A 17,982-nucleotide genomic window follows, 5' to 3' on the forward strand; every position below is an offset into this window, starting at 1 on the left:
GACCCGGCCCAAAAAGTCAAGGCCAATGGGCCAAGCGGGTTGGCCCTAAATGGTATATGGGTCAGTGGAGCCGGCACCGTGCGACCCGATGGGTCAGATGGGTCGACCCAATCTCATATATGTAGTAGCTATTATACAAACGTACTGTGTAATTAAGTTGTTTATCTAAAATAAAAATGTACCGTGTTAGTTACTTGTGTTTGTGTCCAGCGCTGTGCAAACTGTTAAAGTAAAGTTTGTTCCCGTCAAGAGAAAACTGAATGTGTTTCTTGTACTGTATTTGGTTGGCAACCACCAGCCGTTTTGGCATACGACGGTTGTTTAGCTTAGATTTGATTGTTTCCTTGCCGTCCAAGGCTCATGTACACATGTACGTGATTCCTATAACATGAGCAGATCCCCCAAGGTATGGCGTTTTCCCTCGGACATCATTCCTTTACGTAAATAGTGGATCCAATAGAAATTAGAAATGTGAAAATATGAGATCTTGTTACCTTACTAAATTGTGTAAACAAAGCTATAAGTGTGAATTGGTTAAATTTTGGGTCAACCTTATGTACCCAACGGGTCATCGAGGCCACAAATTTTTGATGTAATGGGCCGACCCATGGCCTCACATATTGACCTTGGACCCACAGGGCCAGGTCCAAGGCCAGGTCTGGGTCGTCCCATTCCCATCTTGAATGGTGAATACATAAACTCCTCAAACTACGGTCATCACCAGTAAGTATCCCGATTATTGTCACTTCGGGGTTAACGGATCATAACACATAATAGGTGACTATAGACTTGCAAGATAGGATCAAGAACTCACATATATTCATGAAAACATAATAGGTTCAGATCTGAAATCATGGCACTCGGGCCCTAGTGACAAGCATTAAGCATAGCAAAGTCATAGCAACATCAATCTCAGAACATAATGGATACTAGGGATCAAACCCTAACAAAACTAACTCGATTACATGATAAATCTCATCCAACCCATCACCGTCCAGCAAGCCTATGATGGAATTACTCATGCACGGCGGTGAGCATCATGAAATTGGTGATGGAGGAAGGTTGATGATGACGATGGCGACGGATTCCACTCTCTGGAGCCCCGAACGGACTCCAGATCAGCCCTCCCAAGAGAGTTTTGGGCTTGGCAGCGGCTCCGTGTCGTAAAACGCGATGAATCCTTCTCCCTTATTTTTTTCTCCCTGAAAGTGAATATATGGAGTCAAGGTGGACGTCGGTGGAGCATCAGGGGGCCCACAAGGCAGGGGGCATGCCCAGGGGGGTAGGCGCGCCCCCACCCTCGTGGATAGGGTGTGGGCCCCCTGACGTGGATTATTCTTCCAGTATTTTTTATATATTCCAAAAATAATCTCCGTTGATTTTCAGGTCATTCCGAGAACTTTTATTTCTGCACAAAAATAACACCATGGCTATTCTGCTGAAAACAGCGTCAGTCCCGGTTAGTTCCATTCAAGTAATGCAAGTTAGAGTCCAAAACAAGGGCAAAAGTGTTTGGAAAAGTAGATACGACAGAGACGTATCAACTCCCCCAAGCTTAAACCTTTGCTTGTCCCCAAGCAATTCAGTTGATAAACTAAAAGTGATAAAGAAAAACTTTTACAAACTCTGTTTGCTCTTGTTGTTGCAAATATGTAAAGCCAGCATTCAAGTTTTCAGCAAAGATTATGAACTAACCATATTCACAATAACACTGAGGTCTCATGTTTACTCATATCAATGGCATAATCACCTAGCGAGCAATAATAATAAATCTCGGATGAAAATACTTTCTCAAAACAATCATAATATGATATAACAAGATGGTATCTCGCTAGCCCTTTCTGAGGCCGTAAAACATAAATGCAGAGCACCTTTAAAGATCAAGGACCGACTAGACATTGTAATTCATGGTAAAAGAGATCCAGTCAAGTCATACTCAATGTAAACTAACAGTAATACATGCAAATGACGGTGGTGCTCTCCAACTGGTGCTTTTTAATAAGAGGATGATGACTCAACATAAAATAAATAGATAGGCCCTTCGCAGAGGGAAGCAGGGATTTGTAGAGGTGCTAGAGCTCGATTTTGAAATAGAGATGAATAATATTTTGAGCGGTATACTTTCATTGTCAACATAACAACCAAGAGATCTCGATATCTTCCATGCTACACACATTATAGGCGGTTCCCAAGAAGAATGGTAAAGTTTATACCCCCCACCACCAAGCATCAATCCATGGCTTGCCTGAAACAACGGGTGCCTCCAACTAACAACAGTCTTGGGGGAGTTTTGTTTGCAATTATTTTGATTTGATTTCTGCATGGGACTGGGCATCCCAGTGACCAGCCATTTTCTCGTGAGTGAGGAGCGGAGTCCATTCCTCTTGAGAATAACCCGCCTAGCATGGAAGATACAGACAACCCTAGTTGATACATGAGCAATTCGACCATACAAAACAGAATGTTTATTTGAAGGTTTAGAGTTTGGCACATACAAATTTACTTGGAACGGCAGGTAGATACCGTATATAGGTAGGTATGTGGACTCATATGGAATAACTTTGGGGTTTATGGAATTGGATGCACAAGCAGTATTCCCTCTTAGTACAAGTGAAGGCTAGAAAGAGACTGGGAAGCGACCAGCTAGAGAGTGACAACAGTCATGAACATGCATTAAAATTAATCAACACCGAATGCAAGCATGAGTAGGATATAATTCATCATGAACATAAATATCGTGGAGGCTATGTTGATTTTGTTTCAACTACATGCGTGAACATGTGCCAAGTCAAGCCACTCGAATCATTCAAAGGAGGATACCACCCCATCATACCACATCACAACCATTTTAATAGCATGTTGGCACGCAAGGTAAACCATTATAAACTCCTAGCTAATTAAGCATGGCATAAGCAACTATAATCTCTAATTGTCATTGCCAACATGTTTCATTCATAATAGGCTGAATCAGGAATGATGGACTAATCATATTTACAAAAACAAGAGAGGTCAAGTTCATACCAGCTTTTCTCATCTCAATCAGTTCATCATATATCGTCATTATTGCCTTTCACTTGCACGACCGAATAGTGTGGATAATAATAATAGTGCACGTGCATTGGACTAAGATGGAATCTGGAAGCATTCAATATACAGGAAAAGACAAGGTAATATGGGCTCTTTGTTAGATCAACAATAATGCATAAGAGAGCCACTCAACATTCTCATTATAGTCTTCTCCTCTCGTCCCCCAAAGAAAAGAAATAAAACTATTTACATGGGAAAGCTCCCAACAAGCAAAAGAAGAACGAGAAATCTTTTTGGGTTTTCTTTTTAATTGCTACTATACGCATGGAAAGTAAACTAACTAAAAGCTACAACTATTTTATTTTTATTGTTCTTAAGGTTTTTCAAACACACAAGAAGAAAGCGAGAAAAAGAAAATAAACTAGCATGGATGATACAATGAAAAAGTATGAGCACCGACAACTGGCATGAGTGTGTGAACATGAATATAATGTCCGTGAGAGATACGTACTCCCCCAAGCTTAGGCTTTTGGCCTAAGTTGGTCTATGCCCATGGATGGCCTGGTGGATATCCGAAGTTGAAGCTGGGGTTGTACTGAGATGCATCAGCTACTGCCTGAAGAGCTGCCTCCGTCCTCCTCTCGTACTCATCCACCTCCTCCCTGGTTATAACATATCTCCTTTTTGCCTGAAAGTCAAAGAAAGTAGGAGCAGGGAGAGCGACGTGATAGGTGCGTCGTCTGTCAAAGATTAGTCGGTACTGGAGGGACTGATTGTTCGTCTCAACAAACTGACGACGAACCATAGCATCATAATCTAAATAAGTAGGAGGCAACTCAATATCATATCCACGTATGGGTACCTCAAGAAAATTAGCTAAACGGGTTGCGTAAATTACACCAAAGAAATCTCCATTAATTCTATTATTATGCAACCTACGTGCAACAATGGCCCCCAAGTTATATTGTTTATCTCCTAATACAGCACTCTTGAGAACGCTTAGGTGGGAACACACATGTGACATGCTTCATCCTTACCATTAATGCATCTACCTATGAAGAGAGAAAAATAATGTATGGAAGGAAAATGAATGCTCCCTATGGTAGCTTGTGTTATTTCTCTAGATTCCCCCACAGTGATACTAGCAAGAAAATCTTTATATTCAGATTTACGAGGTTCACTAACATTACCCCACTGGGGGAGTTTACAAGTAGTATTAAAATCTTCTAAGTCCATGGTATAAGATTTATCATAAAGATCAAACAGGACAGTTTGAGAATTGCGTGATGATGTAAATTCAAACCTTCTCACAAAGGAATCAGTGAGGTAGTAGTACTGACGACACTTATCTGCCTTGAAGCTCTCAAGATCAGCGTTACGCACATATGCATCAAATTCATCCTTGATTCCTGCTCGAACCATGAAGTCCTCTGACGGCCATTCACAAGGCCGCACTTGAGCATCCCTTGGTAGTTCATTGTCCGGCTCGTATTGCGGGCTTGGGTCCTTGCTTCCTTGACGAACCACCTTGGTACATTTTCCTAAACATATTTCTTCCTCTGAAAAATTTCTGAAATTTTTAGCAACTCAAAATAAAAGTGAACCAAACTCAACATGATTGATGGCAACTACTCCTACAAGTGCCTAGAGGCTATATCATGCATTAAAACTACTTTTGACCACATAAATTTGACATGCAATCTCAAGAACAGGGTCACCTAAGCAGAAAAAAATTGCAATAAATAAAGCACCAGAACAAAAACTAATTGCACCATTGGAGGAGTCACATACCAAAGAACAACCCCTCAAAGCAGTTTTGTGAGAGGAGCTTTGAGCAAGGAGATCGAAAATGGCAACAAGAAGAACAAGAACTCGGGTTTGAGCTGGCTAGTGATTTTTTCTAGAGCTAGACGAAGTGTGTGGATGCAAGGATAAGTGGAGGGGACCCACGTGGGGTCCATGAGGCAGGGGGCACGCCCAGGGGGTGGGCACGCCCTGCACCCTCGTGGGCACGTGGCTGCTCCCCCTGCTGTGCTCTCAGTGCCAGATATTCTCAAATATTCTAAAAAAATATATTTAATTTTCAGGGCATTTGGAGAACTTTATTTTCGGGGTATTTTTTATTGCATGGATAATTAAGAAAACACACAGAAAATACTATTTTTACTTTATTTAATATAAATAACAGAAAGTAAAAAGAGGGTACAGAGAGTTGTGCTTTCTAACTTCATCCATATCATGCTCATCGAAAGGAATCCACTAACAAGGTTGATCAGGTCTTGTTAACAAACTCATTTAGAATAACATGAAACCGGAGAAATTTCGAATAACACTAGGTTACCTCAACGGGGATATGCATGTCCCCAATAATAAAAATATCATATTTCTTCTTGACAGTAGGAAGAGGAAATTCAAAACCTCCAATAGTAATTGTTGAAATTTTTCCAATATAATTGATACTGTGGACTTAAGGTTGTTTCCTCAAAAAGTGTACCATTTGCTCATTACCATTAACATGAAAAGTGACATTTTCTTTGTTGCAATCAATAGCAGCCCCTGCAATATTCAAAGAGGGTCTTCCAAGAATAATAGACATACTATCGTCCTCGGGAATATCAAGAATAACAAAGTCCGTTATGATAGTAACGTTTGCAACCACAACAGGCACATCCTCACAAATACCGACAGGTATAGCAGTTGATTTATCAGCCATTTGCAAGGATATTTCAGTAGGTGTCAACTTATTCAAACCAAGTCTACGATATAAAGAGAGAGGCATAACACTAACACCGGATCCAAGATCACATAAAGCAGTTTTAACATAGTTTCTTTTAATAGAGCATGGTATAGTTGGTACTCCGGGATCTCCAAGTTTCTTTGGTATTCCACCCTTAAAAGTGTAATTAGCAAGCATGGTGGAAATTTCAGCTTCCGGTATCTTTCTTTTATTAGTAACAATATCCTTCATGTATTTAGCATAAGGATTCATTTTAAGCATATGATTTAAATGCATACGCAAAAAGATAGGTCTAATCATTTCAGCAAAGCGCTCAAAATCCTCATCATCCTTTTTCTTGGATGGTTTAGGAGGAAAAGGCACGGGTTTCTACACCCATGGTTCTCTTTCTTTACCGTGCTTCCTAGCAACAAAGTCTCTCTTATCATAACGTTGACTCTTTGATTGTGGGTTATCAAGATCAATAGCAGGTTCAATCTCTACATCATTATGATTACTAGGTTGAGCATCAACATGAACATCGTCATTAACATTATCACTAGGTTCATGTTCATTACCAGATTGTGTTTCAGCATCGAAAATAGAAATATCATTGGGATTCTCAGGTATGTCAACAACAGGTTCACTAGAAGCATGCAAAGTCCTATCATTTTTTCTTTTTCTCCCTTTTAGATGGACTAGGTGCATCTACATTAGTTCTGTGAGAATCTTGCTCAATTCTCTTAGGGTGGCCCTCAGGATACAAAGGTTCCTGAGTCATTTTACCCCCTCTAGTCATAACTCTAACACCATTATCATTCTTCTTATTATTTAATTCATTGAGCAAATCATTCTGAGATTTAAGTACTTGTTCTACTTGAGTGGTAACCATGGAATCATGTTTACTAATAAGCTTAAGTTCACCTTTAACACTAGCCATATAATCACTCAAGTGTTCAAGCATATCAGCATTGTGTTTCAATTGTCTACCAACATAAACATTGAAGTTTTCTTGTTTAACCATAAAGTCATCAAACTCATCCAGGCATTGGCTAGCAAACTTAGTAAATGGAATTTCACATTTATCAAATCTATAGAGAGAATTTACCTTTACTACCTATGTCGGGTTATCAAGACCATGTATTTCTTCAATAGGTGGTAAATTCTTAACATCTTCAGCTTTAATACCTTTTTCTTTCATCGATTTCTTTGCCTCTTGCATATCTTCAAGACTGAGAAATAGAATACCCCTTTTCTTCGGAGTTGGCTTAGGAGTTGGTTCAGGAAGTGTCCAATTGTTTTCATTAGTCAACATATTATTCAATAGCAATTCAGCTTGATCAAAAGTTCTTTCCCTCAAAACACAACCAACACAACTATCCTGGTAGTCTCTGGAAGCATCGGTTAGTCCATTATAAAATATATCAAGTATTTCATTTTTCTTGAGAGGATGATCAGGCAAAGCATTAAGTAATTAGAGAAGCCTCCCCCAATCTTGTGGGAGGCTCTCTTCTTCAATTTGCACAAAATTATATATTTCCCTTAAGGTAGCTTATTTCTTATGAGCTGGGAAATATTTAGCAAAGAAGTAATAAATCATATCCTGGGGACTACGCACACAACCAGGATCAAGAGAATTAAACCATGTTTTAGCATCACCATTTAATGAGAACGGAAACAACTTAAGGATAAAGTAATAGCGAGTTTTCTCATCATTAGTGAACAAGGTGGCTATATCATTTAATTTAGTGAGACGTGCCACAATAGTTTCAGATTCATAGCCATAAAAAGGATCAGATTCAACCAAAGTAATTAACTCAGGATCGACAGAGAAATCATAATCCATATCAGTAATAAAGATAGGTGAAGTAGCAAAAGCAGGGTCATATTTCATTCTAGCATTCAAAGACTTTTCTTTAAGCTTAGCTAATAATTTCTTAAGATCAGATCTATCATTGCAAGCAAGAAAGTCTCTAGCAGTTTTTCATCCATAACATAACCCTCAGGCACAACAGGCAATTCATATCTAGGGGGAGAATCTTCATCATCACTTTCATCAATATTATCACTTTCAATAATTTCATTCTCTCTAACCCTAGCAAGTTGTTCATCAAGAAATTCACCTAGTGGCACAGTATTATCAAGCATAGAAGTAGTTTCATCATAAGTATCATGCAAAGCAGAAGTGGCATCATCAATAACATGCGACCTATCAGAATCAATAGCATGTGTAGGTGTCCCAAGTTTACTCAAAACAGAAGGTGAATCAAGTGCAGAGCTAGATGGCAGTTCCTTAAATCCCCTCGTAGAAGAGGGAAAAATCTTGGTTCTTTGATATTTCAAGTTCTTCATAGTGATAAGCAGATATAAATCCCAAGTGACTCAAAGAATAGAACTATGCTCCCCGGAAACGGCGCCAGAAAATAGTCTTGATAACCCACAAGTATAGGGGATCACAACAGTTTTCAAGGGTAGAGTATTCAACCCAAATTTATTGATTCGACACAAGGGGAGCCAAAGAATATTCTCAAGTATTAGCAGCTGAGTTGTCAATTCAAACACACCTGAATAACTTAATATCTGCAGCAAGGTATTTAGTAGAGAAGTAATATGATAGTAGTGGTAATGGTAGCAAAAGTAATATTTTTGGTTTTATAGTGATTGTAATGGTAGCAACGGAAAAGTAAATAAGTGAAGAACAATATAGGAAAAGCTCATAGGCAATGGATCAGTGATGGATAATTATGTCAGATGCGATTATTCATGCAACAGTTATAACATAGGGTGACACAGAACTAGCTCGAGTTCATCAATGTAATGTAGGCATGTATTTCGAATATAGTCATACGTGCATATGGAAAAGAACTTGCATGCCATCTTTTGTCCTACCCTCCCGTGGCAGCAGGGTCCTATTGGAAACTAAGGGATATTAAGGCCTCCTTTTAATATTGTACCGGACCAAAGCATTAACACATAGTGAATACATGAACTCCTCAAACTACAGTCATCACCGGTAAGTATCACGATTATTGTCACTTCGGGGTTAACGGATCATAACACATAATAGGTGACTATAGAATTGCAAGATAGGATCAAGAACTCACATATATTCATGAAAACATAATAGGTTCAGATCTGAAATCATGGCACTCGGGCCCTAGTGACAAGCATTAAGCATAGCAAAGTCATAGCAACATCAATCTTAGAACATAGTGGATACTAGGGATCAAACCCTAACAAAACTAACTCGATTACATGATTAATCTCATCCAACCCATCACCGTCCAGCAAGCCTACGATGGAATTACTCACACACGGCGGTGAGCATCATGAAATTGGTGATGGAGGAAGGTTGATGATGACGATGGCGACGGATTCCCTTCTTCGGAGCCCCGAATGGACTCCAGATCAGCCCCCAAGAGAGTTTAGGGCTTGGCGGCGGCTCCGTATCGTAAAACATGATGAATCCTTCTCCCTTATTTTTTTTCTCCCCGAAAGTGAATATATGGAGTCAAGGTGGACGTCAGTGGAGCATCAGGGGGCCACGAGGCAGGGGGGCGCGCCCCCACCCTCGTGGACAGGGTGTGGGCCCCCTGACGTGGATTCTTCTTCCAGTATTTTTTATATATTCCAAAAATAATCTCCGTTGATTTTCAAGTCATTCCGAGAAATTTTATTTCTGCACAAACATAACACCATGGCAATTCTGCTGAAAACAGCATCAGTCCAGGATAGTTCCATTCAAATCATGCAAGTTAGAGTCCAAAACAAGGGCAAAAGTGTTTGGAAAAGTAGATACGACGGAGATGTATCAGGTTCTACACTCTTACTTATCGAAAAGAGCTACAATTGATCCCCTATACTTGTGGGTCATCATAGGGTCAGTCTGTCTGACCCCTTGGCCAAGAACAAATGGGGGATTCAGCTCGCCGTTGATGAGGACAGACGTAGAGGCAGTGGAGAGCAGCCCGCATATCCAAGAAAACCATTTCCTACCGAATCCCCTAGCAATCAGGATCTCCAACAGGAACTCCCAGGAAAGGGTATCAAAGGCTTTTAAAATGTCGATTTTCATCAGTATCGAGGGCCTCTGTTTGGAATGTAGCAGACGAGCTTGGTTCCTTACAAACTTAAAGTTTTCATGAATGTTGCATCGAGAGATGAAAGCACCTTGAGCCTGTGAAATGAGAGTGTACAAGAGTGGAGCTTGATACGTCTCCAACGTATCTATAATTTTTGATTGTTCCATGCTATTATATTATCTGCTTTGGATGTTTAGTGAGCTTTAATATGCACTTTTATATTATTTTTGGTACTAACCTATTACCCGGAGGCCCAATGCTAGTTTCTGTTTTTTTGCCTATTTTAGAGTTTCACAGAAAAGGAATACCAATCGGAATCCAAACAGAATTAAACCTTCGCGATGATCTTTCTTGGACCGAAAGCAAACCAGGAGACTTGGAGTGGAAGTCTGGAAATCCGTGAGGCAGCCACGAGGTAGGAGGGCGCGCCCAGGGGGGTAGGCACACCCCACCCTCGTGGGCCCCATGTAGCTCCACCAACGTACTTCATTCGCCTATATATACTGTTATACCCTAGATCGATCGCAGAACCACAAAACCACTTTTCCATCGCCGCAACCATCTATACCCGTGAGATCCCATCTTGGGGCCTTTTTTAGCGATCTTCCGAAGGGGGAATCGATCACTGAGGGCTTCTACATCAACACCAGAGGCTCTCCGATGAAGCGTGAGTAGTTTACCACAGACCTTCGGGTCCATAGTTACTAGCTAGATGGCTTCTTCTCTCTCTTTGATTCTCAATACAAAGTTCTCCTTGATGTTCTCGGAGATCTATTTGATGTAATACTCTTTTGCGGTGTGTTTGCCGAGATCCGATGAATTGTGGGTTTATGAACAAGATTATCTATGAATATTATTTGGTTCTTCTCTGAATTCTTATATGCATGATTTGATATCTTTTCAAGTCTCTTCGAATTATCGGTTTAGTTTGGCCTACTAGATTAATCTTTCTTGCAATGGTAGAAGTGCTTAGCATTGGGTTCAATCTTGCGGTGTCTTTTCCCAGTGACAATAGGGGGAGCAAGGCATGTATTGTGTTGTTGCCATCGAGGATAAAAAGATGGGGTTTATGTCATACTGTTTGAGTTTATCACTCTACATCATGTCATCTTGCTTAATGTGTTACTCTGTTCTTATGAACTTAATACTCTAGATGCATGCTGGATAGTAGTCGATGTGTGGAGTAATAGTAGTAGATGCAGAATTGTTTCGATCTACTTGACACGGATGTGATGCCTATATTCATGATCATTGCCTAGATATTCTCATAACTATGCGCTGTTCTATCAATTGCTCGGTAGTAATTTTTTCACCCACCATAATACTCCCTCCGTTCCGAATTACTTATTGCGGGTATGGATGTATCTAGATGTATTTTAGTTCTAGATACATCCATTTCTGCGACGAGTAATTTGGAACGGAGGGAGTACATGCTATCTTTAGAGAAGCCACTAGTGAAACCTATGTACCCCAGTTCTCTTTCTTATTATATTGCATCTCTTTTATTTACATCGCATCTCATTTACTATTTTGCAATCTTTATTTTCCAATCTATATAACAAAAATACCAAAAATATTTACTTTACTATCTTTATCAGATCTCACTTTTTGCGAGTGACCGTGAAGGGATTGACAACCCCTTTATCGCGTTGGTTGCAAAGTTTTTGACTGTTTGTGCAGGTACTAGGTGACTTGTGCGTTGTCTCCTACTGGATTGATACCTTGGTTCTCAAAAACTGAGGGAAATACTCATGCTACTTTGCTGCATCACCCTTTCCTCTTCAAGGGAAAACCAACGCATGCTCAAGAGGTAGCAAGAAGGATTTCTGGCATCGTTGCTGGGGAGATCTACGCCAAGTCAAGACATACCATGTACCCATCATAAACTATTCTCCCTCGCATTACATTATTTTCCATTCGCCTCCCGTTTTCCTCTCCCCCACTTCTAAAATGATTTTCGAAAACCTTTGCCTTTTCTTCGCCCCTCTTTCGTTCGCCTCTTTCCGCTTGCTTCTTGTGTGTTTGTTCTTAGTGCGATGTTTATTGCCATCATGTCTGAAACTGGGGAGGTTATCGTTGAAAAATATAGTAGTAACGATGGGGGAAACTTTGATGCTTTTGATTATCCTCGTGAAGAACCTACTATTTTACACACTAAAAAGTTCTGGATTGGTAGTGGTAATATTATTGGAAAAGGAGTTATTCAAGATTTCTTTACTTATGCCGGTGCTTTGCCCACTATGGGTGGGTCTATTCTTCATAGAACTAATAGTCTTGCGGATGCTATATCTTTGCTCGTAGTTGAACTTGAAAGACAATTTATCCACATGCATCCTTGCATACAAAGGATTTTTCTAGAATTTTCCAATATTGAGCATTCTTCTATTAAGCGAGCGGCTACCATCTTTTTAGCACATGAGTTCAGATTTATAATAAAAGAGCCCAATGAAATCTTTGCGCATTATAGGATGGACGATGGCCGTCCTCCCATAGAAGCAATTCTTTTTAATCAAGAAGACATAATGCGTTTACGATCTTCAGATCATGTTGCTTATAATGAAAACCTTAGAAAAAGGTTCTTATCGATGTTCCAGTTGATAGGATTTCTGAACTTAATGATAATTTTGCTATTCAGAACAACGGGTAAGGTTTTTCTCTTGAATAAAGGCTCATGACTTTTTGCCAAAAGAATGCTTATAATGATGAATTGGTTGTGCAATATGAGGGGCCAAAGGAGGAACCAATACCTCCTGAGCTTGATCTTGGGGACTTTTGTCCCATTAAATTTAGCCCTTTTGATTACTTTTGCCTGCCACAGAAAAAACTTGCCTTCTCCATAGCCCATTGATACGCCTAGTTGATGTGAGACTATCTTCTCCTTTTTGTCTTCTCCACAACCACCATTCTATTCCACCTATAGTGCTATGTCCATGGCTCACACTCATGTATTGCGTGAAAATTGAAAAAGTTTGAGAACATCAAAACTATGAAACAATTGTTTGGCTTGTCATCGGGGTTGTGCATGATTTAAATATTTTTTGTGATGAAGATAGAGCATAGCCAGACTATATGATTTTGTAGGGATAGCTTTCTTTGGCCATGTTATTTTGAGAAGACATGATTACTTTATTAATATGCTTGGAGTATTATTATTTTTATGTCAATATTAAACTTTTGTCTTGAATTTTTCGGATCTGAACTTTCATGACACAATAAAGAAAATTACATTGATAATTATGTTAGGTAGCATTCCACATCAAAAATTCTGTTTTTATCATTTACCTACTCGAGGACGAGCAGGAATTAAGCTTGGGGATGCTTGATACGTCTCCAATGTATCTATAATTTTTGATTGTTCCATGCTATTATATTATCTATTTTGGATGTTTAATGGGCTTTAATATGCTCTTTTATATTATTTTTGGGACTAACCTATTAACGGAAGGCCGAGTGCTAGTTTCTGTTTTTTTGCCTATATTAGAGTTTCACAGAAAAGGAATACCAAATGGAATCCAAACGGAATGAAACCTTCGCGATGATCTTTCTTGGACTGAAAGCAAACCAGGAGACTTGGAGTGGAAGTCTGGAACTCCGTGAGGCAGCCATGAGGCAGGAGGACGCGCCCAGGGGGGTAGGCGCCCCCACCCTCGTGGGCCCGACGTAGCTCCACTGACATACTTCTTTCGCCTATATATACTCTTATACCCTAGTTCGATTGCAGAGAGCCACGAAACCACTTTTCCATCACCGCAACCTTTTGTACCCGTGAGATCCCATCTTGGGGCCTTTTCTGGCGATCTGTCGGAGTGGGAATCGATCACGGAGGGCTTCTACATCAACACCATAGCCTCTCCGATGAACCGTGAGTAGTTTACCATAGACCTTCAGGTCCATAGTTATTAGCTAGATGGCTTCTTCTCTCTCTTTGATTCTCAATACAATGTTTCCTCGATGTCCTTGGAGATCTATTCTATGTAATACTCTTTTGCGGTGTGTTTTTCGAGATCCGATGAATTGTGGGTTTATGAACAAGATTATCTATGAATATTATTTGGTTCTTCTCTGAATTCTTATGTGCATGACTTGATATCTTTGCAAGTCTCTTAGAATAATCGGTTTAGTTTGGCCTACTAGATTGATCTTTCTTGCAATGGGAGAAGTGCTTAGCTTTGGGTTCAATCTTGCAGTGTCCTTTCCCAGTGACAGTAGGGGCAGCAAGGCACGTATTGTATTGTTGCCATCGAGGATAAAAAGATGGGGTTTATGTCATACTGTTTGAGTTTATCACTCTACATCATGTCATCTTGCTTAATGTGTTACTCTATTCTTATGAACTTAATACTCTAGATGCATGCTGGATAGCAGTCAATGTGTGGAGTAATAGTAGTAGATGCAGACTCGTTTCGATCTACTTGACACGGATGTGATGCCTATATTCATGATCATTGCTTAGATATTCTCATAACTATGCGCTTTTCTATCAATTGGTTGGCAGTAATTTTTTCACCCACCATAATACTCCCTCCGTTCCGAATTACTTATTGCGGGTATGGATGTATCTAGATGTATTTTAGTTCTAGATACATCCATTTCTGCGACGAGTAATTTGGAACGGAGGGAGTACATGCTATCTTTAGAGAAGCCACTAGTGAAACCTATGTACCCCAGTTCTCTTTCTTATTATATTGCATCTCTTTTATTTACATCGCATCTCGTTTACTATTTTGCAATCTTTATTTTCCAATCTATATAACAAAAATACCAAAAATATTTACTTTACTATCTTTATCAGATCTCACTTTTGCGAGTGACCGTGATGGGATTGACAACCCCTTTATCGCGTTGGTTGCAAGGTTCTTGATTGTTTGTGCAGGTACTATGTGACTTGTGCGTTGTCTCCTACTGGATTGATACCTTGGTTCTCAGAAACTGAGGGAAATACTTACGCTACTTTGCTGCATCACCTTTTCCTCTTCAAGGGAAAACCAACGCATGCTCAAGAGGTAGCAGAGCCAGACGAACTGCAAGCACCTTGGCAAATACCTTTGCTGCACCATGAATGAGGTTGATTAGTCTAAAGTCGCCGATCTCCAGAGAATTTGTTTTCTTGGGCAGGAGGGTGAGAATCGATGTGTTGAGGCCTCCAAACGAGTAAAAAACAACCCTCATGTAGAGGCTTCATCACGACCATCAGTTCCAGGGCCATGATATCCCAACATAGTTTGTAAAATAGACCCGAGAAGCCATCTGGTCCTGGGGCCCTATTAGAAGGCATGTCCATGATCACCCGCTTCACCTCTTCCAGAGTGAATTCCATTTCGAGGCCTTGAGCCAACTCCGGAGTCAGCTTACGCAAGTTCAGTTCCTCCAAGCGCAATGTGCTCATGTCCCTGCCCAGCTCCGGAGCGCCCATTAGGTTACTGAAGTACTCGCTCGCCAAGTTCAGCTTCTCCTCCATAGTCATGGCAATTCTGTCGTCTTGCTTGAGATAGGGTATTAGATTCTTGCAACGACGCTCGTTAGCTTTCATGTCAAAACATTTGGAGTCGACATCTCCTTCCTTAAGATCCCGCACCCTAGCTCGTTGTCGCAAACGAACGTGTTCAAGCTAAGCAAAGGCTAGGCACTTGCCCTTCAGGAAGGCACGCGGTTTTCTTTCCTCCATAGAGAGCTGCCTCCTCACCTGCTCATAGTCCAGATGCTAGATCACTTCATTAGCCATCTAAAACTGGAGATTAAGCTCACGCCATCTTCTCCGACCCCAACTTCTTTGAGATTTAGGAGTGCGGTGTAACTTGATATTCAAGATCTTCCTTGGGTCGCTGCCATCAACATCTTGCGTCCATGCCTCCTTGAAAGTGTCAGTGAAGCCTGGCAGCTTGCACCAGAAATTCTCGAAGCGGAAGCGGTAGGCGCGCGGTCTTGCGGAAGAGCAAGTGAGAAGCAGGGGACAGTGGTCTGATATGTTGGAACTGAGTGACAACAGATCACTGATGGGATATAAGTCCTCCTAGTCGTTGTTGAATAATATCCAGTCCAGCCTCGCCAACACCGCCTGCTCCTGATTATTACAACAAGTGTAATGCCTCCCGATCATGTGCATGTCATGAAGACCCAATCTGTTGATCGTATGCCCGAATTTATCCATGAGCCTTCTGTTTACTGTCCTTGATTTGCGCTCTTCTTCATTGCATACAATATTAAAATCACCATTGAGGATCCATGGCAGACGCACCTACTCACCAAATTTCACAATAGCCTCTAGAAACCTAAATCTGTGCTCTTCCTCTTCCAGCCCATAAATAGAAGAAACCTTCCACTCCTTGCCGTCTGCCAATGATAAAACTTGTGCCGAAATCATGAATTCGTCTTTCAGCAAATTCAACACCAGCAGCCTATCAGACTTCCAGGCCAACAAAATACCTCCTCTGGTACCCTCAGGAAGCAAGAAATCAAAACCATCAAAGCCCGGTCCCAAAGTCTCTCGAACCACAGATTCATTCACAAGCGCCAACTTTGACTCTTGAAAGCAAACTAGAGAAACATTGAGGGATTGCATGAACAGCCTAATCGAACTCCTCTGGGCAGGGTTATTAAGCCCCCTTACATTCCAAGCCAATACACCTAAGGATGAAGACATGATAAAACAAAGTAATAGACCACAAAGAGCATCCAGGCCCGTCTAGGCACCGCACGGCTTAATCGCCCCTAGAAGAGAGAAAACACCAAATCCCACCTGAGGAGGCTCGTCAAAGTCAACCTCGCCTGGAGCGAAGATTGTTGTGATCACCTTGACATGGTGTGGAGCGGGTGGCTTGTTGAAAAACTTAAAGTACTCATCAAGTGCTTCTTCCGAGAGCTGTTCTTCCGCTTGGATTACCCCCATCCTCCTCAACAGGTCAGTCTGAGCCCGCTGCACTGGGCCTGTGTTGTGTCATGTAGTGTTCTTGCAGAGGCGTGCACTCCTTCTGGGCATGAAATGGGGCGGCAAAGGCTTCTTTCGTCTGGCTGGGGTTGATGCGGCTGGTCTCGGACCTAGAACTAAAGGCATCAGAGAGATTGCCAGGCCCTGCAACAGCGTCTCAGACACCGCCCTTGGCCCCAACATAGGAGCATCTGCTTCCCAGGCTGTCGTGGCTGGCAATAACAAGTGTTGAGGCAGAGGGACCGTGAACGGTGTCTGCACAGGGCTGGAGCTGCGGCAGCAAGTAGAGTGAATCTGGACGGACAAACCCCGCTCCTGCGTGAGTGTTGTCCCCTCATCATCTTCCACCTGGGTGCCAACCTGCTCTCCCAGGTTGTTAGTGTTGGGGAACGTAGTAATAATTCAAAAGTTTCCTACGTGTCACCAAGATCAATCTAGGAGATGTTAGCAACGAGAGAGAGGGAGTGCATCTTCATATCCTTGAAGATCGATAAGTGGAAGCGTTACAAGAACGCGGTTGATGGAGTCGTACTCGCGGCGATTCAAATCGCGAAAGATCCGATCAAGCGCCAAACGGATGGCGCCTCCGCGTTCAACACAAGTACAACCCGGGGACGTCTCCTCCTTCTTGATCTAGCAAAGGGAGAGGAGAAGTTGAGGGAGAACTCCGGCAGCACGACGGCGTGGTGGTGGGGGAGCTCATGGTTCTCCGGCAGAGCTTCGCTAATCACTACGGAGGAGGAGGAGGTGTTGGAGGAGGGAGGGGCTGCTCCAGGGAAGGGGTGCGGCTGCCCTCCCACCCCCTCTATATAGGGTGAAGGGGAGAGGGGGCCGGCCCCCTAGTGATAATATGATAATAATCCCAAGTGAGTCAACAAATATAGCTATGCTCCCCGGCAACGGCGCCAGAAAAAGGTCTTGATAACCCAGAAGTATAGGGGATCGCAACAATTTTCGAGGGTAGAGTATTCAACCCAAATTTATAGATTCGACACAAGGGGAGCCAAAGAATATTTTAAGGTATTAGAAGCTGAGTTGTCAATTCAACCACACCTGGAGATTAATTATCTGCATCAAAGTGATCAGTAGCAAAGTAGTTTGATAGTTTTGATAGTAGTGACAGCAGCAACGATAACAGTAATAGTGATAGCAATATTTTGTAGCAAGTGTAACAGTGATGATAGCAATAGTAACACAGCAAGATCAATAAGGATAAATTTGTAGGCGTTGGA

This window comes from Triticum urartu, chromosome 2 (assembly GCF_003073215.2).
Source record: "Triticum urartu cultivar G1812 chromosome 2, Tu2.1, whole genome shotgun sequence".
Lineage (NCBI taxonomy): Eukaryota > Viridiplantae > Streptophyta > Magnoliopsida > Poales > Poaceae > Triticum > Triticum urartu.